This window comes from Lissotriton helveticus, chromosome 5_1, assembly GCF_964261635.1.
Source record: "Lissotriton helveticus chromosome 5_1, aLisHel1.1, whole genome shotgun sequence".
NCBI classification, from domain to species: domain Eukaryota; kingdom Metazoa; phylum Chordata; class Amphibia; order Caudata; family Salamandridae; genus Lissotriton; species Lissotriton helveticus.
Window position 1 is genome coordinate 1401476513 of NC_136065.1, and position 27177 is coordinate 1401503689.

Below are 27177 nucleotides of genomic sequence, written 5' to 3' on the forward strand. Positions count from 1 at the left end.
TATGCTTTGTTTAATTTCCTAGAACCAATCAAGCCTGGCACAGTTAAGTGATAAGTACTTTGCAGGAATAGTACAGTTTGTAAACAGTTTGTATTGCAGTTGTATATATACTTTTGATTTGATTACAGTAGGACTACTAGTAATGCAATGCTTTGAAAGATTATAGATATACTTTGTATTGTCTTTTTAGTAGTATGTCAAGTAGATTACTTTACAGATTACTTTTCTTACACAGTGCAGTCTGCCTGGATACTGCATTGGGGCATTTCCTGTAAACAAGTAAGTAAAAGCGTTTTTGTTGTTTGATTACAGTTTTAACCCTTCGATGCTCGTATGCGCTGGACGGCTCACGGCTGTCCTCGCACATGGCACCGGAAATATTTCCTTTTCTCGCCAAAGGCCTCGGGAGCTGGGGAAGAGCATCCCCAACTCCCGAGGCACTCCCCCTGGTTTCCCGGAAATTACGCTGTCGTCATTTCATAGAAACCTAAACTGAAATGAGCCTTTATCTCAGCCACCCAAGCAGATATTTGAGAAAAATTTGATATTTTTTTTTGGCTTTGGGTTCTTGGTGAACCTACAAGTCCTATGTATCCCCACAACCAGAAAGGTCCAGCAGATGTAACGGTATATTGCTTTCAAACATCTGTCATAATTAGAAGAAATTACAGGCGAAAACTTTGGCACAAATGGCTGTTTTTTTCAACACATTTTCCTATTTTCAACTGTCAGTTTCTATAAAGAAACCTTGGAGGATCTACACAAATGACCCCTTGCTGAATTCAGAATAGTCTACTTTTCTAAAATGTATAGCTTTCCAGGATGCTTTCATACCCATTTCTGCCATTAACTGGAAGAAGGTTGAAAGCGCAAAAATAGGCTACGTCCCAGTAAAATGCCAAAACTGTGTAAAAAGTTTTCTGTCAAAAGTCTGTCAGTCCCTGAAAGCTGGGAAAATGGTGATTTCAACACCACAAACCCTTTGTTAGTACCATTTGCAGGAAAAGAAACAGATGCGTTCATTTGCAACATTTCTTCCCATTAACCTCCCCCCCTCCTCCAAAAAAACAAATTAGTTGTATTTTTGCTGATTTCTGGGTCCCAGGGGAATCCACAAACCCTGGTACCTTTAGAATCCCCATGATGGAAGAATAAGAGGCAAATTTGGCCTGGATACCTTATGTGGTCAAAAGGTTACAGGGGTCTAAGCACAAACTACCCCAAATAGCCCAAAAAAAAGGCTTAGCAAAGGGGGGGGGGGAAAGGCCTAGCAGCGAAGGGGTTAAAGGATGTTAGATATTTTCCAGCTCCACACTTAGCACATTTTCACAGAAAAACAGTCAAGGTTATCCTATGGAGGAAAATAGTGTTATCGGTTAACAAGTAAGTACTTTGTTGGGGCAGTTGATGCTCTGGGGTTAGACTCGGGGGGGGGGGGGGGGGGGGGAACGGGTCCCTCCGGGTCAAGAAACCACTCTTGTTACACCCTCAGCGGCACTAGGGCGGCTGGGTGCAGAGTGCTGAGGCCTAATGTTATCCAATGGGGGATAGGAGGCCTCCTGTTGGTGTCTGCTTACGAACAGGCCATAAGGTTGTGGGAGCAAAGCTGCTGGACTTATGTTAAGGGCAAATTGGAATTCTAGCCAGCACAAAAGGTGCACCCTCAGCAGCACTGGGGCAGCCGGGTGCAGAGTGCGGTTTTAGAGTCTGGCGCCGTGTAGCTTTCAACGGGGAGTCACAAGTTGCAAACGCACTGCAGGCCCAGGGACGAAAGTCTTCTGGGTGAGATTACCACTTGGAGAGAAGTTGGCATTATGGGGGTTGGTTAGGCACTGTCGGTTGGGCCACTCAAGGCCGTGGGGAGTCTTGTGCAGGGGTGCCTTTTAGGGTCAGATCTTGTTACCAGCTCCTGGTCCTGGTTGGGGGGGCTTTCGGTTTGAGGGGGCAGGCTTCTGCTGGAGGCAGATCTCTGGTCAGGATCGCCGGGCAGACCTCGTGGTGTTGGGCCACTCTTTCGGGCAGTGGGTGTCGGGGGCAGAGTGGTGCAGACTCGCAGACTTTGCCGGTCTTGGTGTCTGTGGGTGAACAAATCTGGTGTTCACGGGAAACCGTCTTTTCTTTTGAAGGCAGGGCAGGTCCTCGGGGTTCTGGAGGGTGCTTGGCTGCAGGAACCACCAAAGTTTCGCTTCTGCATGTTCGAGGTGGGGACAGGCCAGTAGGGCTGGGACCAAGTCAGTGGGCGTCTGTGAGAAAGTGCCATCTTTCTTGCATGGTAGGCCCTCACTTTTTGCTGAACGGCTGATGCACTTTGAGTGTGCCCTGGGTTCCTGCCAACAAGGTACCCAGGGCCTGTGTTGCTTCCCTAAAACTGTGTTGAAACCTAAACCCAATTGGCATCTTTGGCCACATGTCAGCCCCTGGTAAATGGTACCCAGGGCACTGTGACCAGAGAAGGCCCCTAAGGGCTGAAGCACTTAATGTGCCACCCTTAGATGCCCTGTACCCTTACACCCACACACGCTACCTTTGCAGGCTGAGTGACTTGGTGCAGAACTAAACAAAGAGTCAACATAGCATACATCCCTGTGTGCCATGCCCAGAAACCCCCTGCCCTGGCATACATCAGTCACCCCTCTAGCTGGGTGCCCTATGTCAGTGATGTGGGCACAGGTGCATGAGCCCTGTGCCCCTACAGTACCCAGGGCCATTCCTGGACACTAAGTTCAGTGATGCCATTAAGAGTATATGGTGTTAGGAGATTGTCATTACGAACTCCACAGCACCATAATGGCTACACTGAAGACTGACAAGTTTGATATCAAACTTCTCAGCACATTAAACCCACACTGATGCCAGTGTGGGATTTAATGTAAAATGCACTACAGAGGGCATCTTAGAGATGCCCCCTGAAACCTAACCTACAATCCACGTCTTCTCTGAGAGGCTGCCTAGGCTGCACACAGCTGATATGTTACTGGACCCCTGGGCAGAGAGCCCGTCGCTCTCCTGGGCCTGCAACAATGCACATCCTGAGCGAGGTGCTAGGTCTCCTCTGCCAGGATGGGCAGGGGAAGCTTCAAAGGCAAGTGAGGAAAGGGGGTATGCCAGCCTGTGCCAACTCCACCCCTCATGTGGGAGAGGCGAGGTAAAGTACAACACCGGGCTCCAGCCATCTTTGAGGATGGGGAGCCCTGCCCAATCAAAGATAGGCTCCTGCGCCCCACCACAGGAGAGGAGCAGGATAGGGGGTGTACTTATCCCAGGACAGGGACCCATTGGTCCCTGCCCTTCCCCTACCTGTAACGCCCCAAAATGTTGTATTTAGGGGCACCCAAAACCTTCCTTCCTCAGATCCCAATTTGAAACAAGCAAGAAGATCATGAAACCAGAAGACCTGCCGTGCAGCTGCTCACAAGAGGACAACACCAACTGAATTGGCTCCAGCCCTACCTGCCTGTTGATCCTTGAACCTGCTCCTGCGAAATTCCGGCGCCTTCAGTTGTCAGCAGCCTCACAAACACCGGAGGACCTGACTGCTTTGAGGCTCTACCGAGACAGGGACTCCCACGAGCAGTGGTTCTGCTCATAAAGCAACACCCCTGGTGCCAGCCAGGTACCATGAATCCAGCAAACTCAGCACCTGCTTAGCCCAGCCCCTGCCTGAGTGGACAAAGACCCTTAGGACGTCCCCCCGTCGATTGTGACCTGAAATCCAGTGCCCAAGGACCCTCCTCGACGACCCAGACGACTCCTGCAGCCTCACAACCAGGGACCCCTCCAACCGCGACAAGCAGAGAATAAGATTTCCCGACGTCAAAAGACACCCCGGCGCCCCACGGCCCCCTGTGCCCAACTCCGGGGTGCCTACCTATCCTCCAAGATCCCAACTTACCCCTCGAAGTGTTGGTCGCTCCTGAAGAATCTCCAACCCCGAGCCTGCAGCCTTTGTTCCCTTTTCAATATCTCCATTGAATAACATTGAGCGCCCGACGGCTCAAAAGCACTCTGCACCCAGCCGCTCGAGTGCCCCTGGCAGTGCAGCCTTTGTCCTAATCTACTTCCCCATTTGCCCTGAGCAAGTGGCCAGGAACCCAGCTCTCACAGCCGCGTGGCCTGATTTACAGCAGCCACCATCCAAAGGCCCCTGCCTCTCTTAAGATAACATTGGAAATAAATACCTCTGCACCCGGCTGCCCCTGTGCCGCTGAGGGTGTACCAACTGTACCTACCTTACCCTGGGAGACCCCTGAGTCATGCCCAGAACCTTAAGTCTGCCAGTCGAGTACTTTCCCAAAAGCTGATAACTCCCTTTTCTTCCATAGGGTAACATTGACTGGTTTCAATTGGAAAATCTTCTGTTTGGAGTTTTGAAACTTTAAAAATTTCATCCAAAATTAGCTGAACAACGAATTCCTATTTACTCACCTGTTATCAGGAGAAAACCCAGTGCTGCATCTTTTAGCCCAGCGCTGACCCTGAAAAGTAATTTTAACTGTACCTACCGGTAACGTGAATTTCCTTCCATAGGAATCCATTGTCTGGTTTTGACCAGAAAAGTTTCAAAGTGTCGATTTTAAAAAAACTACAAATAAAAATCGCCTGTATGGCTTAAACGCATTCTTTCAATTGTTTACAGGAGAAACACCAGTGCTGGATCCAGGATCCAACACTGACTAAGAAAAAGTAACAACATTACTTACCTGCTAAGTGAATTTCCTCCCATAGGATAACATTGGTGATTCTATTTGAAAAAGTTTTTAAGTGTCAACTTTTAAAATAAAATATTATTCCTTAAAAATCAATACTGTCCCCTGAAACACTACAAATTTTGGAAGCGGTGGGCGGAATATAGGGGTTTAGTTCTGGTACCTCCAGTGGAACCTGACGAGGGTCTAGATTTGGAAGATGGAGTATAGGCCGGAGGAGGCGCAAGTTTCCTGGTCAGACACCAACAATTATTGGAGGCTCACTGGGATCACGTGCACGGGGTTAGGGAGGGATAAGGGGTGGGTAGATGGGACACTGGGCGGCTGTGGGAGGCGGGGGGGGTTAAGTGAGGTTGTTTTTGATTGGGTTTATGTGATGCTCATACCAATTTTGACGTTTGGCAGGACTCTCCTGACTGTGGAGAACTGCATGCATGCTCTACCTGATCAATAAAATAAAAATTTTGTTGTGAAAAAAAAAATCAATACTGTAACCAAAACGCTTTTACTTAACTGTTTACAGGAGATGTCCCAGGACTGAATTTAGGATCCAGTCCTGTGGTTAGAAAAGTAATCTATAAAGTAATTAATTGCATTTAACTAAGAAATTCGTATGATTGGCTGCTCTGAGGGTGGCAGTGTGTGCCCGGCTGAAAGTCGATGTCTCGGTTCGCATTTCTGATTTTAACTGACGTTATTTTAATTTCTCACTTCACTTACCTGGGGGATTGGAGAGGTGACTTTGCTCTTGCCACGATTTCTGCCGCTCTCCTTGATTGGCGGGGTCCGTCCGTGCGGGTGGACCCGCCATCTTGGAGTCAGCGTTTTTGCGCTCTAGCTTTTTCCTGCTCCTCACGTCGGGGTTCCATAAAGTCAACGACGGCGCGAGCGCACATCATATGATTGGCTGCTCTGAGGTTGGAAGTGTGTGCACGGCTGGGACCCGCTGTCTCGGTTCGCATTTCTGATTTTAACTGATGTTGTTTTAATTTCTCACTTCACTTACCTGGGGGATTGGAGAGGTGACTCTGCTCGCGCCACGATTTCTGCCACTCTCCTTGATTGGTGGGGTCTGTCCGTGTGAGCGGACCCACCATCTTGGAGTCAGCGTTTTAACGCTCTAGCTTTTTCTTGCTCCTCACATCAGGGCTCCATAAAGTCGACGATGGCGCGGGCGTGCCAAAGGCGAGCCGCTCTGCGCCCGTCCACGCTAAGGACGGGCTCAGCACCAGCCACGCTGCCCATTTTGGTGCTGGTGTGGGACTTGGTGTGGGATCTTGCCCTTTTAGTTACTCTAGTGATCCGCTTTATCATATAGGTGAGTTAGGTAGAGATAAGGGGGTTCTTTGGTTTGCTGAATCAGACGCCCCTATAGGAGATTTTTGTAGACAAAGGTTAGGTCTCTGCCTAAGCATAGCGAAGAAATTCAGCAGATGCTGGAACTACACAAGCTTGATGTTTTGTTTGACCCTGGTTGGGCTTGTCCGCCTGGTTACAAACTCTATCAACCATCAAGACTGAGTGGGAGAGGGGTGGGGTTGAGGTGATCTATAAAGATACTATGAAGCTGGTGACTATTTATATTGATGTGGTTACAGGATTTGAACTACTTGGCTTTGCCATTAAGAACGATCATGGTCTTATTTTAACGGGGATTATTTGTTATAGACCTCCCAGGGGTTTTAGTGTGCATCGGCAGTAATCACTGTTGGTTACCTTCACTGATATGGCAGCTACGCACCGGAAATTAGTGATTTTTGGTGATTTTAATCTGTGGTTAAATGGCTCTCTTGATTCTGGCTTTTATAATGTACTGCAATCACGTTAAGGTCTTGGCCTCTTTCAGCAGTTATCCAAGGCCACTCATAAAGGTGGGCACCTTCTTGATTTAATTTTCTTAGAAGCCCATCTCCTGTATATTGGGGAAACTCTGCCTATGGAGTGGACTGACCATTTTTTTAAATCAAATTCTTTGTAAATTCCAGCTCCCACAACACTCAGGCACTTTTTCGCTCTGCAACTGAATACATCAGTAGAGACTGAAAGGCTCTCCTACGGAATAGGGGTCTTTACTCTTTGTTCAAGGTTGAGGACTGCTTCTCTTTTAACAAGCAAGTCGAGGAGAATTATGCTTCTCTGTGCCGGAAGATCACCTCGGTTTTGGACTCCCTGGTCTCTTTGAAAAAACATTGATGTAGGGGGTAGACCCTCGGCCCCTTTGTTTAACGATAATTTCAAAGATTTGAAATTAGCGTGCAAGCAGGCTGAGAGGAGGTGGAGACAAGGTTATAAGGATCAGGACAAGTTTACGTGGAAATCTAAAATTGAGGGCTATAAGAAGGAGATTATAAGGACCAAGGCAGAGTATTTCTCTTCCATGATTCGTAATGCCTCTAAGTTCCAGAGGTATTTTCAAGTATTTTGAACAGTCTTACCAGCCCTGACTGCTCTAAGAATGTGATACCGAACTCTGTGAGAACCTGGCTAGGTTCTTCCATGATAACATTAAATCTATTGAGGATTTGGAAGGGGACCACCTGCAACCAGGGGATGTAGCCTCTGAGGCTATGGGTACTGACGCTCCTGCTGTGAGTGGTTCAGAGGGTGGAGGTGCCACCCCTGTTTGTCTGGCCATTAACTATTTATCGGAGTTCATGCCTCTGGCAGCGGTGAAATTCAGTAGGATGGCACAGGGTATTTCCTCTGGCTCTCCTCTGGACCCTGTACTACACAAAATCTGAAAGGAGTTTGAGATTGAGCTGTTCCCAACACTTGGTTTGGTTTTTAACCAGTAACTTGCTAGCGGTGTGGTTCAGTCTCAATGGAAGCAAGCACTGTCCTCTGCTGAAGAAGCCTTCCCTTGACCCAGAGTGTTCTAAGAGCTACACGCCTATATTCCTACTGCCTTTCCCGGCTAAGATTGTAGAAGGTTTGTTTATTAGCACTCTTTCTAGGCACCTGGAGCAACATAACTTACTGGAGGAGGTTCCGTTTGTATTCCGGCCATCCCACGGTACTGAGACGGCCTTGGTGACTGTTATGGATGAACTTCGGAGGCAGGCAGACAGGGGCCAGGCAGCGGTGCTGACTCTGCTTGACCTGTCTGTCTTCGATAAGGTTAACCATGGGATCCTGCTGAGAAGACAGAGAGGCAGGGGTGATGGGCTGTGCCTTGCGGTGGTTCCAGTCCTTTTTACTGGGCAGACAGCAGGCGATGTCCCTCCCTCCCTCCCTTTCAGTCTGCCTTCACCAATGATCTGCATGGTGTGCCACAGGGCTCTGCAATCAGCCCGATCTTATTTAATATCTATCTGAAACCCCGGATTGCGGTCGTCAAAGCATATAATATAAACATTGTAAATTATGCTGAAGACACGCAGCTGATTCTCTCCTTTGAGGGAGATCAGTCGACGTCAGTGGAAGTGTTTCACAATTGCCTGCGGTACACGGCCTGTTGGTTAAAGGACAACTCGCTACAATTTAATGCGGGTAAGACTGAGGTGAGTTTCTGTTCAGCGAACAGGATTCCTCATGCCCTGCCCAGCAATTTCTGGCCTACTGATGCTTCGACCGCCGTTCGGCCAGTTAAAACGGTCCGTAACTTGGGCATTATGTTTGATAATAAACTCACTATGGAAGCCCAGGTTACAAAAACGGCAGCCTGCTGTTTTGCAATTATTAGATCTTTGAGGATTTTTTTTTCTTTGCTGCCTCCTCAGGCGCGTGCGCTAGTGGCCAGCAGTATGATTCTCAGCAGGCTAGATTATTGTAATGCTCTGTTGCTTGACTCTTCGAAGTTTCTTCTGGACAGACTACAGAGGATTCCGTCAGCAGCAGCCAAGTTAGCTCTAGGGCTGCCCTGAAGGTCCTCTTCCTCCGCGGCCCTGGCAGAGCTGCATTGGCTCTCGTTGAGACAGAGTTTAGTTTAAGTCTCTGTCTTGTCTTTAAAGCCCTTCGCGGGCTGGGACCTGCGCTCATGCTGAGAAAGATTGAATGCTATGTTCCCATGAGAAGTCTCCGCTCCTCATTGGCGAGATTGGTGAAGGTACAGAGGTTTAGGAAAGTCAGGTCAGGTGGTAGATCTTTTGCGGTGGCAGCGGGCAAACTTTGGAACAAACTCCCGTGGGAGATTAGACAAATCAGGGACCTTCTTCGTTTAGGAGTCTGAAAACCTGGTTGTTCCCCAAGACATAGTGGCCTGCCGGTGCTCGGACACATTATTACCCTGTACTCTTGTGTTGCCTAGCGCCAGGATGCCTGTAAGGTGGAAGTGCGCTCTATAAATTAAATAAATAAATAAAATAATTCCCATTGAGCTCAATGTTGCATTGTGTTTGGAATTGTGTTGCCCATTGCAACAATTGTATCTATTGTAATCAAAAAGTCTATTGTCTATTTGAAGAGTATTTAACTAAAGTAACTCATTCTGAGAAAGTATATTTTGATACCTTGTGGGTTCTAAAATAAAACAACTATATATTTTGATACAAAACAATTGGCCTAGAGGTCAGCTCTTGAGTGTGAGACCATTTGCTGACTGAGTGTATACAACAAATGCTTTACACTGTCCTTTGATACCGCCTCACTGCTCTACCAAGCTACCACTTTAGAGAGTAAGGTTATATCTAACTTTAGCCTCTACCAAACCTCTGGGGACTGTGAACTTTGTGCACACTGTACCTTAATTTGGTCCAGTATATACAGAGCCACTTTCTTACGGCGTCCTCTTATTAGTTTAGGCACGGCTGTTCGGTCCTTCTTCTTTTCTTCTTGAAGTTTCTTGTCTGAGGAAGCAAGGTTCAGGGTTGCCCTTAAATACCAGTTTTAGGGGCGTAACAGGCAAGTAAAAGATTAGGACCAATGACGCCCCTCCCTGGGGTGGGTACACCACCTATTATGCCACCCTCCAGTGGGAAGGGCGGGCATATGCCTCACCCTGGTTAGCTGTGGCCCCCCCATCTGCAAGATGGTGGGAACTGAGAGTTGTGCTTCACCTCGCCTTCCCCACCTGAGGGGGTGGAGTTGGCAGAGGTGGGCACACATCCCTTCCTCACTTGGTTTCCCACCGGTTCTCCCACCCTAAGTGGGGGTCTGTACCAGTGGGGACCAGTTGCTGAAGGCAGCAAAAGTCCTGGGGAAGCTCACAAAGGCTGCAAGCCTTTGAAGCTTCCCATTCGTTGACCCTGCCAATCCTGGGGGAGGAGGCTTGGCACCTTGTTCCAGGATGTGCATTCTTTCAGGCCCCCAAGAGCAGCAGGCTCTCGACCCAGGGGGTCCAGAAACATGTCTGATGGTGGCAACTGAAAGCAGCCAGTCAGCCTGGACACTAGTGGTAGATCGTTTTTCAGGGGGCAACTCTAAGATGACCTCTGTGTGCATTTTTTTATTAAATCTGCACGATTGTCCCCACTTTATGCTGAATTGCTGATGTACTTTGACTGAGCTTGCGGTTGACTCCTGCCAATCAGGTACCCAGGGCCTCTGTTATTTCCATAAAACTGCTTTAAAGTCCAAACTTAATAGGCACTCTCTGGCCGCAAGTCAGTTAATGTTAATAATTATTTATAGAGTGCACTTACACCGGGTGGCTTCATGGCGCTAACAGGCTCAGTATACTGTCCAGAATTGTTTAATTATATGCTTGCAGAAATAGCCAGGTCTTAAGAGACTTCCTAAATTGCACAATGTCAGTGCTGAACCGTATTCCCAGTGGAAGGGAGTTACAGAATTTAGGAGCAAGGACTGCAAATCTGCAGCCTCCTTGGCGTACTCGCTTAAACATTTGAGTAATGAGGAGTGAGAGGTGAGCAGATCGAAGATTGCGTGAAGGAATATGCCTAAATATCAGGCTGTTAATAAATGCAGGGCTATTGCCATGCAAGGCTTTGAAAATAAGACAGCCCATTTTAAAAGCACAGCGCGCGAAGATGGGGAGCCAGTGTAGTTTCCTCAACAGAGGCGTGACTGATTGCCATTTCGGTTGTCGAAAACCAACCAGGCTGCATTGTTTTGAACCAACTGCAGCCGTTTAAACCGGTAAAGTGGCATTCCCAGATACAGAGTTGGCATAATCCAGGTGTGACAAGACGTTGGCAATTATAATCTGGATCAGTGCATTATGAGTGAAAAAGCGGTGTATCTTCCTAATCTTACGCATCTGGAAGAAACACTTAGAAATCACTGTGCCAACCTGAGATTTCAGCGGAAGTTAATTGTTGAGGGAGACTGCCAATGTTTTGGCCGAGGGAGAATGGGAGGGAGAAGGACCTAGCTCTGCTGGCCAGTAATGCGGGCCCCAGAACTTATGACTATCCCCGGTCAGAACAAGCTCTGTCTTTCCCGGGTTTAGTTTAAGATGATTACGGTCCCTCCACTGTTGTGTATATATAACATCGTTGCCTGGAAATCCATAACAGATCTGTGAGAGCCGTCAATCTTGAAGACCAACTGTAGGTCATCTGCATGGTTGAAGACTATCACCTTTCTTTCCTTCAGACATTGAATCAGAGGAGAAATGTAGATATTAAATAAATGAGGAGAGAGTGCCGAGCCCTGTGGGATTCCACAGGTAATTTGACGTGGGGGAGCGAGGAAGTGCCCTTGCCGGACAGCCTGCGACCGATCATCCAGAAATGAGGGGAGCCAGCAAGCAGCCGCAACTTGGATGCCAGAAAGTTTGACACGGTCGGCCAGAATAGCATGGTCGACCGTGTCAAAAGCGGCAGATAGATCCAATAGTACCAGTGCCTGAGGAGAACCTTTATCAGTATGGTCCCGGAGAGTATCCAGAACAACCAGGATGACCGTTTCGGTGGAATGGTCCAACTGAAAACCTGTCTGATGGGGATCAAGGTATTTAGACTCCTCCAGAAAATGAGAGAGGCATTTGGCTACATGGGCCTCTAATACTTTTGCTAAAAACGTGAGCAGGGAGATCAGACGATAATTGGAAGGAAGCGTAGGTTCAGCTCCTTTTTAAGAGGTACCACTATGGCTTTCTTGAAAGCCATGGGGACTCATTCAGGAGAGTGAGTAAAGGTCCTAGAAAAGCTGCAAGGCAGTCCTTAAGTATGTGGGGCGGGCAGCAATCAGAGGGGGCAGCAATCAGAGGGGGCCTGATTTAACCTTCGCTAAAAGGTTATGAAAGGTTTCAATGTTGATACTAGGAAATTGACTTAAAGTGCTATCATTTTGGCACAAGACAGAGGAACACGGAGTGGGGGGATGTTTGGGAATAATAGCTTTAATAGTAATAATTTTATCAATGAAATAATCATTGAGGGAGTTACACAGTACTTGGGAGGGCAAAGCCTTCAGTAGAATTCTCTCTAGGTTAGATAGTTCATTGACTATATTAAATATTTCTTTAGAATTCTTATTGGCTGGCTTTAGCTGTAAGGATGCTTTTCTTATATTCTTTCCTGGCTGCAGTATAGAGGAGTTTTTTATCAGGGCAATAATTTGATCACCACTGTCTCTCTAGTTGGCGTAACACCAGTGTTCGAGGCATGTGGGCTGCTGAATTCATATCTGTGCATAGATCGCCGCCTAGTGTTGGGTCCGGATGATTGCACATTTTTGTCCTGGAAGTCTTCGAAGTATCACGAGATAGGTGGCTCCTGTGAGAAGTTGGCCTGATATATAGTGATCACTTTTCTAGTGATCACTTTGTATCATTCCAAACGACCCTTATTGATGATTGGTTGTAAGTCAACCTTATTAGACCAGCTATCCTAGTAGCGTGGACAAGAGCAGTCTTTAGGCTAAACTCTAGAGGGCGTGTTAAGCCAGCTGTTTTACCATCACATATACCCCTTGAACACCAAGTGAAAGGACACCACACAAGTTGTTATAAAAATAAAGGATATTTATTAATAACAAGTCTACCCTGAACTCTTTATGAGTCAGGGAGCTAAGCACAATACAAAACTCTTATGAAGATACTACAAGTTGCACAATTTACACAAATGCCCGAGGGGCACGAAAAACCATATACTCTAAAAGTGGAATGCGAAATACTAGCAGGTAAGTAACACGATCCAGAGGCTTCAGGACCGCTAGGACTACCTTACTGAACCCTTAGGTTAGGAGCAGGAGGCCTAGGAGGCCTAGGGAACCTGGGTGCAGAGTGGGAACTCTTACGCAGGATGCGGGACAAAGTCTATGGATGCTAGCAGTTTCTAAAGTTACTGTTTCCGGACGAATCCGACTAGGTAGACTAAAAACGAAAAAGGATCTGGACACTAGGATAGTGAACCTTGTGCTGGAGCACCGAAATGCTCGAGTTACCTAGCCCAGGGGCTGCTGCTGCATAGGGTTCAAAAGACGTCGGGAATCCTCGTTGTAATCTATGGAACCTGAAAGAAGATGTTGCTGGCAGGCGACCAGTGAAGATGTTCGGTGTGATCCAAGGCTGGATCAGTGAAGGAGACGACCTGAAAGCAGAGGGGACTCAGTTCTTAATCACTGGCCAGTGATTGTGTGGGCACCAGGATGGCACCGGATGAAGTCACCGCGATCAGGTGAGTGGGCGACGCTGGACTCTGCAGTCACACGGGCCAGGAGGCGTTGTCGGCGTCCAGGCTGGAGGTGCGAGCTGTCCAACGATGGTGTCTGCTGTCGGCGATGCTGGATCCAAGATTGGAGCAACAAACCTTGGCAAAGGCAAGCCCACGCGGTTGAATCAAAATGATGTCTGGAGTGGACCAGGAGGGTCCAGGGCACTTCTTGTTGGACAAGGAGCAAGGGCCAGTCTAGGGGACCTAGACCAGCGGTGAAAACGTCGTGGTACGTCGTCAGGAGGGCCACTAGCCAACGGCCAAGTGACCGGACAACATGGCAAGCAGCAAAGAAGCAGAAGGGCCCCACGCAGATCTCGTGGATGCTGGGGGGCTGAACTTCGGTGCTGGAGCTGCTTAGGGTTGGGGCTTCTCAAACCCCAATGCACTCACTCGAGGGTCCCTCGGCGGACGTGCTGGTTAAGCGTCGTGCAGGTCTTGAAGATAGCCGGTCCCACGGGTCTCGTCGCACCCACGAATCTCAGCTGGGCTGATGAGGCAGGTAGAGGTCAGAGATGGCAGGGAATCCAGGTCTCGTCGAGCTGGGCAGTCTTGATCCGGAGGATAGACGTGCAGCAAACCGCAAGCACTTAGATGGTGCCTGCTGGTGCAGGGTGGCTACTCCTTAGCCACAAGGGAGAGTCTTCAGAGAATGACAAGAGTTCCTTTCGTGGAAAGTAGTTCAAGTTTCAAGATGATCTAATTTGGGAAGGGTGCCCGCTCCTACCTTTATTCTAAGAAAAGGGGCTGGCACGCGACTAGCTCCTGCCCATGGGTGGGACCAGCAAGGGGGGTGGTTACACCCCTCTCCTTTGTCCGGTCTCCCCCCAGCTCAGGGGCTGGTGTGCCCCTGGAACTGGTTTGAGCTGGCATATGCACAGTGAGCACCGGGGTGCCACTTGCAGTCACCTTCCTCCCAGCCCTGCCTACCTGGGATACACAAAATCCTGTCTGGGATGGTGCTGGCACCGCCCCTGACAGGAAACCCTTTGTCCAGGCCTCCCTCGCTGGAAGGACTCCCAGCAGCAGGAGGTCAGACTTGTGTCTGGGGTGGCAGCATCCATTTTGTGATGCTGAGGCTTGAGTTAACTTTAACCGGGGTTCACAGTTACACACATGTCGTGCCCCTCTAGAAGGGTGGAATGCTAACCCCGTCAACAGAATTGGCGAGGGGTTAGTATTCCAATTCGTATGACACCTTACTCGACATGTTTTGATAATGCTATGCCAAAGTTAGCATTAAACCGCGAGGATTATAATGCACTTAAGAGTATATGGTATAGCGTTATCATGGAACAGCTATAAGGACTTGGTTCCGCAAGCTGCAAACGGGCTCAGCTCATGCCAGAGCACCATCTCACATAATTCCAAGCACTCTGCCTTCAGGATTGATAAGGCCTGCTGATAGGAATAGATGTGTCCATTTTAGGGTTAGATATAGGAATACTATATCTAAAGCAAAGGGTGATTACACCACCTTGCCCCAGCTGTCGTGCAGCCAGTTGTCAGATTTGGGTGGCCAGCCAGGGGTGGCATAATACATGCTGCAGCCCCTGGTAGGCCCTGGGTACACCTATGCCCTGGATACCTAAGGTATACTGTACAGGGACTGATAAGGCGGCCCAGTACCAATTGGTAAATGCACCTAAGGTACATGCTTGTCAATTTAGAGAGAGGACAGCTAGGCTGTGGGTCTGATTAGCAGGCCCACAGCCAGGGAAAGTCGTAAACCAGTGAAGCAAAAAGCAAAAATCTGGGGTGGCCATGGGATTGCAGACCCCACTCTCCTACAGCTCCTCCCCTGGACTACAGTGCGCATGGGCATCCTCTCCATCCTCAGATTGTTTTTTCCCGCCATTGGGTTCGGATGTACTTTGCTTTACTCGAAGTTCGGAATCTAAACTACACTTTGTAAAGGCCAAAAAAGCCTTCGGTATCGTCGGTATTGTTTCCAATCTGTGCCGACAGCTTCTTTACCAACTTTATTCAACTTGGGACGTCGAATCGGGCCGCGGGCCTTCTCGGCGCAACGCGACCAGTCGTCGATGGAACGGAGCCCATTTAAAATATGCCCTCTTTGTAACTCAAAATACCCACATATTGATAAACACCCTGTATGTAACAAGTGTTTATCTCCTGAACATAATGAATCCGACTGCCTAGCCTGGTGCACTTCGGACTCGAAGGGCCGCTAGACTAATCATGCAGAAACAAGCGCCGGAGCCGGACAATATCTTCGACGATGAAGAGGATCTGGTTGAAGCCGAAGAATATGAAGAACAGTTGGATCAAGACTCGGAGCATGACTCCAACTACTATATCGACGACGAAGAAGATCTCGTCGAGGTAGGGGACGACGAACAAGGGATCGGAGCCATAGAGGACGACTCCAGTGACGAGACGGGGCCAACCGTGAGTATGACGCCCCATACCTATACTTCCATGGTTCCACAGGCTCAGGTCGAGGCATCGCCACAAGGCCTTAGCCAAGATCTCGAAAGACATTCTATAGCCCCGCAATACAGCTCGGCTAAGAATATTACAAAAGAGCAGTCGGATCAACGCACTCCAAAATTGGTAACCTCGAAACCCAAAGTTGTGGAACCAAAAACGAAACTAATCGACTACACTGTCTTCGGACCACACTACGTCGATCCATCGGAGTCTAGACCAAAGAAACTCATCGACAATTCGGTTTTTGGGCCAAACTATGTCTATCCATCGGAGTCGAACACAGGGGTCGTCGAGCCGAGGGCCAGCGTCCCTATATCAACCCCAAAACAAAAGGTCGTCGAAGCGAAAAAATCTGCGTCGACAGCCGCAAACACAAAAAAGGGACTTGATCCGGAAAAGTTTGTCGAACCCAAAAAGAAAGCCGACAAACCAATGACTCCGCAACAAAAAGCAATCGAGCCGTAGAAAAACGACCCGAAGAAGGCCGTGGAGCCAAAATCAAAGAGCGTCGATCCGAAACCACAGGTTCCGAAATCGACTCAAGGTCACAAATCCACAGTCGACCCAACAAAAACGATCGAATCGGGAACAACTTCGGCTCCGAAGAAGCAGGCACTACCGAAACAAACGGTTGTACCACAGAGGGACCTCGGGCCAATTAAATTTGTTCTACCACCTTCCTCAAAAACAAAGGCGGTCGACCCAAAAAGCGGAATCGAACCGAAACAAACAAAAGACATTGGCAAAAACACCCAGAACTGCTGAACAGGAGGTCTTATATCCAGACCCTGCATCAGAGGAACAATCAAAACTTTACATTGACCCTAATTCTGGGAAACTCACTCTCTACAAAAGAAAAATAAGACCAGAGACTGAGAAAGAGACTTACACTCTACCACTCAAAAAGAAAAGGGACTGTTCTACTTCACCTATTCTATTTGAGCCTATTCAGCCAACTAGGCCTAACCAATACTCTTATACACCCACACACTCAGATGAAAAGGTGAACGAGGAATATAATCAGGAATACAATTACCCAGTAGACATTGACCAAGACAGTCAAACTCAACCATGGGTTGACCCAGTACATCCTGGCGACTCTCAAACCCATTTCTGATACATCTGCATACCCTGCTAGGCCTTCTCCTACAGATGACACAGCTGCTTTTAATTCACTAATCGAAGGGCAGCCCTCCATCACAATGTGGACATGCATGCAGACCCTGTGGAGGAAGATTTCCTCTTTGACACTTTTGCCACATCAGAAAGAACTGTTAAGACACTACCTATGTTAAAAGGGGTACTTAAACATGCAGGAGACATATTTAAGGATACAACTAGGGCACGGGTCATTAACCCAAGAATAGAGAGGAAATACAGGCCAGCGCCACTAGACCCTACATATATTAAGGGACAACTGCCTTTGGATTCTTTGGTGGTATCCAATGCACGTAAACGTGCAAACTCTCAAACAACTGGAGAAGCTCCACCACCTGACAAGGAATCAAAGATCTTTGAGGCATCAGGGAAAAGGGTAGCCGCACAAGCAGCTAACATATGGAGAATATCTAACACGCAAGCCCTGTTAGCTAGGTATGGCAGGGCACACTATGACACCTTAGAAACACTTCTCCAGCATTTACCTGAACCTTACAAAGAACAGGCTGAACAACTAGTACAAGAGGGAAAGCTAATCACTAACGCCTCAATTAAATGTGCCTTAGATGTGGCAGACACAGCGGCCAGGTCTATTAACACCAGTGTTATGATCAGGAGACATGCGTTGCTACGCATTTCTGGTTTTAAAAATTAAGTCCAGTCCACTTTATTAAACCAGCCAGTCAATCCTGACTATTTATTTGGTCCAGCGGTAGATACAATCCTGGACAAAATGAAAAAAGACACAGATGGCTAAGTCTATTGGAGCCTTACAACCACAACAACATAGAGGCTCCTTTTGTCGCTCAAACTACAGGGGTGCTGCAAGAGGCAACTCATCACAGCAGACCACAAACTACAAGGGTAATACACAAACCACCTACAATAAAAACAATAGAGGTGGATACCGTGGCAATAACAACAAGGGGAGAGGACGAAGGAATAATACCACCAGCTCCTTTACCACGATAATACAGTGACGACTTAGTGCTACCCCCAGACCATATAACACCGGTCGGGGGACGATTACAGCAGTTCCTACCAGTCTGGCAAAACATCACTACAGACAAGTGGGTAAGGCAAATTATCAGGGATGGCTATTGCCTAGAGCTAACCTCCACACCACCCAATATACCACCAAAACACCGTCCTATGTGTGTAGAACACCTCAACTTATTGCAGCAAGAAGTCATCAGCATGCTGCAAAAAGGGGCCATAGAACTAGTACCATTAGAACATCAAGGTACAGGGGTATATTCACTATACTTCCTCATCCCCAAAAAGGACGGGTCTCTCAGACCAATATTAGACCTCAGGCCCCTAAATCAATACATCTTAGCAGAGTATTTTCATATGCTCACTCTGCAACAAGAGTTACCACTGTTGCAGCAAGGAGACTTCCTCGCAACCTTGGACCTCAAAGACGCATATTTCCATATCCTGATACATCCTGCTCACAGGAAATATCTCAGGTTCACGTTCCTAAATCAACATTACCAATTCAAAGTCCTTCCATTTGGTGTAACAGCTCCAAGGGTGTTACCAAAATGCCTAGCGATGGTGGCTGCACATTTAAGAAGACAACATATTCATGTCTATCCGTGCCTGGACGACTGGCTGATACAAGCAAAGTCAGCCCGGCAGTGTGCCAGCCACATGTCAAGAACAATTCACCTCCTACACAGTCTCGCCTTCACGTTAAACTACCCAAAATCTCACCTTCAGTCGTCCCATGTACAGCAGTACCTGGGAGCAACACTAGATACTCTAGCAGCGACAGCATACCCGAACACAGCAAGGATAAACAGTATGCAGTTGCTAATCCAAAAGTTCAAGCCCCAACACTCGCTCTCTGCCCGAGTGTTTATGCAACTCATAGGCATGATGGCTTCGTGCATCTTCATAGTCCCTCACGCGAGACTACACATGCGTCCGCTACAAAAGTGCTTAGCACGGCAGTGGAACCAGGCTCAAGGACAACTAAAAGACCTTGTGTTGGTAACCAGTCGTGCATACAACTCTCTGCATTGGTGGAATCCACAAAACCTTTGCAAGGGACGACTGTTCCAAGAGCCTGAACCACAAATAGTGTTGACAACGGACGCATCCCTGATAGGATGGGGAGCCCATGTCCTTCAGTACACAGTGCAGGGACAATGGACAACACAACAAAAGAAAATGCACATCAACTTGCTAGAGATGATGGCGATTTTTCTGTCAATGAAGACGTTCAAAGTACATTTATGCAACAAAACTGTGTTGATCCGGACGGACAACATGACAGCAATGTACTACATACAAAAACAGGGAGGAACACACTCTCCACAGCTATCGCATCTAGCCCAAAGCATGTGGAAGTGGGCCATTCAGAGAAACATTTTTCTCATGGCGGAACACCTCCCAGGCAAGGACAACCAAATAGCGGATCTGCTCAGCAGACACAGCCAACAGATGCACGAGTGGGAGATTCATCCCACCGTGCTCCAACCATACTTCCAGCTGTGGGGACAACCATAGATAGGCATGTTCGCCACAAAAGAAAACGCAAAATGCCAGTACTTTGCCGCCAGGTTTCCACATCCGCAGTCGCAGGGCAATGCGATATGGATGAACTGGTCAGGCAAATTTGCGTACACTTTTCCCCCAGCACCGTTAATACCGCTAGTGGCACGCAAACTACGCCAGCATTCACTGACACTAATCCTGGTTGGTCCAACATGTGCGAGGCAACCATGGTACACAACTTTCCTAGAACTTTCCGCCGTGCCTCATCAAAGACTGCGGCTAACACCCACTCTTCTCCTTCAGAGCCATGGAGACATACAGCACCCAGATCCGCAACAACTGAACCTTGCAATCTGGCTCCTGAAGTCTTAGAGTTTGGGTACCTAAACTTGCCTCCTGACTGTATGAACATTATCAAAGAGGCAAGAAAACCTACTACCAGAGCTTGTTACGCTGCAAAGTGGAAGCGTTTTGTCATTTACTGTAATAACAATGACATTAACCCACTAGATGCTTCAACGCAAAATATCATTTGCTATCTTTTGCACCTACATTGTTGCAATCTAGCTTACTCATCCATAAGGATACATTTAGCAGCCATTGCAGCTTATCTTAAAAACAGGCAGCATCTTTCGCTGTTTAGAGTACCTGCAATTAAAGCCTTCATGGAGGGACTCAAACGAATTATTCCTCCAAAACACCCACCTTCACCTGTCTGGAACCTAAACATTGTTTTAACCAGACTAATGGGACCACCTTTTGAACCATTGCACTCATGTGAATTGCAATTTCTAACTTGGAATGTGGCTTTTCTTGTAGCAATTACATCGCTTAGAAGAGTTAGCGAGCTGCAAGCCCCAACTATTCAAGAGCCGTTCATCCAAGTACATGCAAATAGGGTAGTTCTTAGAACAAACCCTAAATTTATGGCCAAGGTAGTATCCCAATTTCATATCAATCAGACAATCGAACTGCCAGTGTTCTTTCCAAATCCACAGTCAGTACCTGAAAGGGCTCTACACACACTAGATGTCAAAAGAGCACTTCTATACTACATTAATAGGACTAAGGATTTTAGGAAAACTAAACAGTTATTTGTTGCCTTTTCACCACAACACAAAGGCAACCCCATTTCCAAGTCATGGTTAGCCAGATGGATAGTTAAGTGTATTCAAATATGTTATTTAAAAGCAAAGCGCACTTTAACAGTTCCCCCAAGAGCGCATTCTACACGCAAACTAGGGGCATCCATGGCTTTCCTAGGAAACATTCCTCTAGAGGAAATATGTAGAGCAGCCACTTGGTCTACTATACATACCTTCACAAAACACTATTGTGTAGATGTGCATTCAAAACAGCAAGCTGCTGTAGGTCAGGCTGTTCTAAAAACTCTTTTTCAGACTGCTGCAGCTGGCACAGGTAGCCACCGCTAAGGGAGAGACTGCTATACATTCTATGCACAGATATGAATTCAGCAGCCCACATGCCTCGAACGGAATATGCTACTTACCAGTATGCATCTGTTCTTGGCATGTAGGGCTGCTGACATTCATATCGCCCACCCTCCTCCCCGGTGCCTGTCGCAGCTGTAGCATTCATTCTTACTTTCCTGCATGGACATCTCTTACTGTACCATACTCCATCTCTGCCACAATGGCGAAAAACAATCTGAGGATGGAGAGGATGCCCATGCGCACTGTAGTCCAGGGGAGGAGCCCCCTATCTCGTGATACTTCGAAGACTCTTCCAGGACAACAATGTGCAATCATCCGGACCCAACACTAGGCGGCGATCTATGCACAGATATGAATGTCAGCAGCCCTACATGCCAAGAACAGATGCATACTGGTAAGTAGCATATTCCTTCTGGCTTTTTAACTCGGAGGAAAACCTTCTCTGCGCGTCGGTACGACTGACTTTAACCTTTTAAGGGGAGCATGCTTATCTCTGACATTCAAGAGCCATTCAGAAGCATTCACCTCTGTGGCATCAATATCTGTACCAAGGGACGGGGCAGTCTCAGAAAACGTGCAGATAAAGTCTTCTTTATTTGCAGTGTTGCATTTCCTGGCAAGTCCGCCTTTGGCCAGGCTAAATTTCTCAATGGGCGGAAATCTAAGTATAAATTTCAACAGATGGTGATCAGACAGGATGCATGGTGTAATAATAGGGGTGGAAATGGTCAGGTTCTTAGTCCCGACTTGATCCAGAATATGACCTTTCTAGTGAGTAGGAGACAGGACCTGTTGAGTGAAATTTAGGTTAGGGAGAAGGTCCGTCATTTCAACCAATTGTGGCCCTTCGTGGGGGTCTTTATATCAGTAATTAAAACCTCCCACGAGAAGCACCTTAGCGTGATCAATTACAAGTTTAGCCATCTGTTCACTGAGTGCCAGGGGAAAAGAAGGCATCTGGTAAGGGGGGCCTGTAAATTAACACACAGACAAAAGGATCATGAGGAGATTCAAGCTTTATTACAATATTCTCAGTATCCTTAAGAGGGAGGCATGTCAGGGGGCAAAACCTGTAGTCCCTATGAATAATAGCTGCCACCCCCACACCCCTTGGTTTACCAGGCGTGCGGTTTGCATGAATAATGTAGTCAGTGGGAACACCCGCCAGCATGTCAGGGGCAGAGTCAGCAGTAAGCCATGTCTCAGTCAACAAGAGAATGCTAGGTTTATCCATGAGCAAAAGAGAGAAAATATCCAACTGATGTTTGACAAGTGAACGGGTATTAAGATAATAAACAGATAGGGGCGTAGCCCCTGATTTAGTCTGATTCTGTAAGATATACTTAGGGGCTATAGAAGTCTGGATTTCAGAGAAAATAGTACGTTTTGTAAAAATTTAATGTTCAGAAATAAGGGACAGAGTATCACAGGCGGGGCGCAGATGGGTAGAATGCATATTTTTTAACGTATCCGAGGAATAGGTGGTAAAACAGGCATAAAACCTGGGCCAGGCGCACCGCCGGCGCGTCCGCTACGCTCCCGTGCGGCGTGCTGCATTTATCTCCGATGCTCCGCCCTCTCGCAGCGTGATTGGCTGCTACCGGGGGAGTCTCTAGGAGCCTACGAGGGAGCCGGAAACAGCGGTCTAAGGCGAGTGGAACAAGTAATTCTAAGTGCAAAGTGCAATTTCCAAGTATTTTTTAAAAACCGCAATGTTTTAAAAGTAAAGGATCGCAATTCCTAGCAGTCACACAACAATTCTAACAGCAGGAGCCTAATGTGCAACTCCCGTGCTACAAGCTGCCTTTATCTCCGATTCCCCTCCCTCTCGCAGCGTGATTGGCTGCTACCAGGGTAGTCTCTAGGAGCCCACGAGGGAGCCAGAAACAGCCATCTGAGGCGTGTGCAAAGTGCAATTTCTAAGTTTTAAAAAACAGTAATATTTTAAAAGTAAAGGATCGCAATTCCTAGCAGTCACACAACAATTCTAACACCAGGAGCCTAATGTCAGTCAGTCCCTGGGTAAATGGTACACAGGGAAGACCTCTAAGGGCTGCAGCAATTGTTGTGCCACCCTTAGATGCCCTGTACCTTTACACACACACACATTGCCCTTGCCAGTGTGGGATTTTAGGAAAAATGAACACAGAGGGTTTCTTAGAGATTCCCCCTGAAAAACGACCAGCCTCTGGTGGGTTCCCTGACTGGCACACACCAGCCTACCACCATGAGACATGTTTTTGGACCCTGGGGTGGGAGCCTTAGCTCCCTAAGCCCAGAAACAAAGCCTTTCCTGGGTGCGGAGCCATCTGTGGCAGGGGTTTAAAGGCCGGGCAGCCTTTGTAATGCGACCCCCAGCCTATCCTGCTAGCAGGAGCAGGCCCTCTTCCTGTCCCCCCCCCCCCTTTTTCTGCGGTAAGACAGGCGGGAAAAACTAGCCAGCCCAGAAGTTGTGCCCACCTCTGCCTACTCCACCCCTCAGGTGGGGGATGCGAGGTGAAGCCCTCTCTTCGGTCCTCGCCATTTCGCAGATGGCCGGCGCTCCCCAATGAAGATTAGGGATTGTGCTCACTCCCCCATGTCAGGAGAGCACACCAATGGTGTAGTCACCCTAAGGTCAATATCCCATTGGCTACTGACCTCAAGACCCCTAAAATGCCCCCTAAATATAGTATTTAGGGACAGCCCTGAACCGGGAAAGCAGATTCCCGCAACCTAAGAAGAAAAAGGACGAAAGAAGACACCCAACAGAGGAGACTGCAGAGAACAACTGACTTGGCCCCAGCCCTACCAGCCCGTCTGCGGTTTCCAGAGATCCTGCACCAAAAATAGTCTTGTCCTGTGGCTTGAACCCCCGTGGAGCAGGTTGATCCTCCTGGGGAGGGATGATGGGTGCGGGTGGTATTGGGGAGAGGGACATGTGGGCCTGCGAGGAGGGTATGCATATACTGCGATTATGTGTTTCATGTGTTATCGATGGTGGGTTTGTGCTACTCAGGGAGGCGGGAGTAAGGGCGGGGATTTGCGGGGGGCAGGGGGAGAGAGAGAGAGAGAGGGGGGAGGAGGTTCTTCCGTTTTATGATTCTCCCTTAGCATGTTCGTACTTGCAAAGTAAAAATAGATTGATATTCAGATGATGTAATGTTTTTTTACCTGCAGTTGTCCTTGGAGTGCAGGGCCCTGAATAATATGCGCAGTCTGACAATAAAATCTGTTTTCAATAAAAAAACAAGCATTTGCAATGCAATAGGTCTCGCAGCATTAAAGTTTGAGTTATTGGCATTGTAGATGACAATGTGTTGCATGAAATTTTTCACAAACTCTGTATTGGCGCATGAAGATGATTTGCATGCTGTTGTTGTTGAATAGTAAGCAATGTTGGGAATAATATTTGCAGTTACTCTTGTAGTTATAAGCATTTATTGTTAGTCTGTTTTCTAACACTCAATGTTATTTGATAACTGTCTTAATGCCTCCTCTGTGCGTTAGTCCTTTTCTATATGCCTTCATTCCTCATAAGTGTCTCTATGCTTTATGTATGTGCATTCATGCTTCTTGACTGTTCTCATGCGTCCTGTATTTGTTCTCATGTCTTATGTTTGTGCACTCATGCCTCTTGACTGTGTGTCTATGCCGCCTGGCTGTGCTTGTAATGCCTCTTCTGTACCGTTATAACTCCAGTCATGCGTCTTGACTGTCTCCATGTCGCAAAAAACACAGTTGATGGACAGAATGTAGAACAATGTCAAACATTCACCCCAGTACAGAGATCTTGGCCTAAATCCATTGTTGTATTTTTTTTTTTTGCACTCCACACCACCCTGGGTTAGACACTGGCTATATGCAAATCAGCTCTGACCCTGTGCCTCATGGGAACAGTCCAGTCCGAACTACCAAGCCATGTCTTTCCCAGACCGGAATCAAGCATCCAAGGACCGGTTTCTGGCTATCAGCCTTCATCAGCCTGGATAGCTTGACTCCAGTGGTGTGGAGAGCCTGGGACTCACGTCCGGTCCCAGGATGCTTGTTTCTGGTCCAGGGAAGACATGGCTTGGCAGTTCGGGCTGGACTGTTCCCATAAGGCACAGGGTCAGACTGATTTGCATATAGCCATGTCTGAACTGGGGTGGCCGAGTGAGCTAAAGAATGGTGATGGATTAAACCCAGATCAGTTGACTGGGGATGAGTGTTTGATTTACTCAAACGCTCCGTCCATCATCCCCTTTTTGTATGGCTGTGTCTCCATGTCTCCATGTCTCCTGTATTTTCTCTCATGCTTCTTTATAGCGTTTGATTGAAAGCAGAGTACATTTTCACATACTTAAAACACTTATGCTTCTTGATTGTGTCTATGCCTCCTGTATTTGCCCTCATGCCCATTGTCTGTTCCTTTATGCCTGTTAACTGTGTCTGTATGTGTCTTGTATTTGCCCTCATGCTTCTTGTATGTGCACTTATGGCTAATGATTGTGTCGCCATGCCTCCTGTCTGTACACTCATGCCACCTAACTGTGTCTCCATGCTTCCTGTGTTTGTCCTCTTTCCCCTTGTCTGTGGACGTCTTTACTTGTTACGCCTTTTGTCTTTGTCTTCACAACTCCTGTCTGTGTCTTAATGCCTACTCTGTGCTGTCATACCTTTTCTATATGCCGTCATTCCTTTTATATATGTCGTCATTCCCCCTAAGTGTCTCCATGCTTTATGTATGTGCGCTGAGTCTTTTCAATGCAGGCAGTCTTTTAAAGATTAACAAAGTCAATTTGTTTTTGTAGTAGTTCTTTACAGCGTGTTATTGAAAGCACACTAAATTTTCACATACTTAAACTAGCTCTCCATTTATGCCCTCGCCCTCAGGGTGAAAAAAGACATCTTAACTCTGCAGCAGTGCCAACCTGCACTGCCTTTGATGTACCTTCAAAGATAATCTTTATAGTTCTTTCACAATCTCTTTTCATAAATGAAGCATTAACGTATCCATAGTTGTTGCTGATTTATCTTATGCATCGAACATTCATTGACCAGTCCAACAGCCCTTGCTTGCAGGTGGAATGGTTTGTTGTGGTTGCATTATATATCTAAAAGCAATGACAGAAGCTGCAAAATACCAGTCGGGTGGCACGTTATGCTAAGCACAGATTTTCAGTTGATGTGTTATAAAGCCACACCCATAATTATATCGCCCACCACAGATTTTTAATGCCACTTAAAGCACGGTGCCCGCATCAAGCACGATTAACATGACGTTCGTCCCTCAAGGGCAGCAGAGGGCGGCCTTGACGCGACTTCCGTGCTAGATACAGCATCCCCGCCTCCAGTCCAGCAACAACACATCAACTATTACCAACCACCTACTTTTTGCAGGGCACAAGCCCCTTCTCTTCGAGGACCCTGATGCGACGATTAACTGCGTCGTACGTCACGGACGCTCTGACGTTCCTGCCCGTAGTGTGATCGTATTGCACTGTCCTGCCCTCCTACTGCAGCGGCGTGAGGCAGGGCTTGGGCTCAGAAGTCCGGGAAGGGTGGGCTCCCTCAAGGCTCAGCCAGCAGCAGGCTAGGAGCAGAAATATTGGCTTCAGAAGTACATCAAATATTTCACCGTTCAGAAGAGTGTGTGCTGTAGCAGCTACGCTGGCCATAGAACGCGGAAATAGCTACAGTCTAGGCTAACTCATTTGGCTGCCATTTTGACCCTGGGAATGCCATGTTTTCTGCAAGTCTGTGGTCCCTCTTACCAGAAGTGGAAGTACTCGGAAACAGGCCTAACTCCAGCATTATCCAACACTAGACATTCAGCTTTAGCGCCTAAACCACTTCCTTACTTCTTAAGCCAAATCACACTCCCAGAACACATGAAACACGTTCTTCCCCGAGACCTTGAATTTTTCCACCGACATCCTTTTATCCATCACTGTCAGTAGTCTGGGAGGCAGCGGGGGGAGAGGGCTGGGAAACACTGACTTTTATCGGTCTCGTAGACTATCTACTCATGCCCTTCCTCGTTCCAGTGCTTCACCCACAAAGGAACCAACGGGTCCCAAGCGCTGTAAAAAAAATGCAATTGGACCAAACAGGAAAGCGCTTTACAGCTCGCGAGGGAAATGGAAAGCGCTATATTAATCAATACACAGTACGTATTGAGGTGTGACCACTCCACTTCAGACACCCAAACTCTACTTCCTAACAACCCCTCCACCCCCTGTTGTCTCATCCCCAATCTGGCGTCCGGGACCCTGGGAACGGCTTTCATCTCACATTGTGGGCCTCTGATCCCACGTCTCACCTGGCGGCAACACAATGAGAGCCAGGGGTGTTGTCTGTCAGGTGAGACCCTCCTTGTCG

General features: G+C 47.6%; 1 protein-coding gene across 9 annotated transcripts in view; it reads left to right on the forward strand.

The window, feature by feature from the left end:
- CSDE1 (cold shock domain containing E1) overlaps nt 1–27177 on the forward strand; it is a 1051746-nt gene that overhangs the window by 817220 nt on the left and 207349 nt on the right. The gene's annotated exons all lie outside the window — the stretch shown is intronic.